The 921-nt window shown below is 45.0% G+C and overlaps 1 pseudogene; it reads left to right on the top strand.

The window, feature by feature from the left end:
- Positions 1-288: 288 nt before the first annotated feature.
- On the top strand, positions 289-906 carry LOC116273560 (annotated as a pseudogene).
- Positions 907-921: the final 15 nt, after the last annotated feature.

The following is a 921-nucleotide window of genomic DNA, read 5'->3' as shown; positions in this document are numbered from 1 at the left end:
TGTGCAGGGACTCCATGAGCAAGCCCTGTGCGCTTCTTTTGCTTTACAGGAAAGTTGACGCAGGTTGGTGTCCAGTGAAGAAATCCCGGGTGCATGGAAAGGAGAGGAGGACCTCAGGGCTGTGAGTGATCTGCAAAAGGAAGTACATGGACCACCACGTGGCGCTGCTGCGCTGCCCTGCTCCCAGGAGATGAATGCTCAGGAGGAGCTTTAAGGTGGAGAGAGAGATGTCATTGCTCATCCTCCAGGTTCAAAGTAAAAACCTTCCGGCCAATCTTGGCCGCGCGTTCTGGTGTAGCGAGCGGGTTCGGAGGTGCTCACTGCTGCTGTCATGGTTCGTTTGCTAAACTGCATCGTCGCTGTGTCCCAGAACATGGGCATTGGCAAGAACGGGCACCTGCCCTGGTCGCCACTCAGGAATGAATTTAGGTATTTCCAGAGAATGACACAAACTCTTCACTAGAAGGTAAACAGAATCTGGTGTTATGTGTAGGAAGATCCGGTTCTCCATTCCTGAGAAGAATCGATCTTTAAAGGATAGAATTAATTTAGTTCTCAGCAGAGAACTCAAGGGACCTCCACAAGGAGCTCATTCTCTTGCCAGAAGTCTGGATGATATCTTCAAACTTACTGAACAACCAGAATTAGCAAATAAAGTAGAGATGATTTGGATAGTTGGTAGCAGTTTTGTTTATAAGGAAGCCGTGAATCACCCAAACCATCTTAAACTATTTGTGACAAGGATCATGTGGGACTTTGAAAATGACACTTTTTTTTTTCCAGAAATTGATTTGGAGAAATATAAACTTCTGCCAGAATACCCAGGTGTTCTCTCTGATGTCCAGGAGGAGAAACACATTAAGCTCAAATTTGAAGTATATGAGAAGAATGATTAATATGAAGGTGTTTTCTAATTTATTT

The sequence above is a fragment of the Papio anubis genome, unplaced genomic scaffold (assembly GCF_008728515.1).
Source record: "Papio anubis isolate 15944 unplaced genomic scaffold, Panubis1.0 scaffold8774, whole genome shotgun sequence".
Lineage (NCBI taxonomy): Eukaryota > Metazoa > Chordata > Mammalia > Primates > Cercopithecidae > Papio > Papio anubis.
This window is presented reverse-complemented; position numbering and strand designations above follow the sequence as displayed.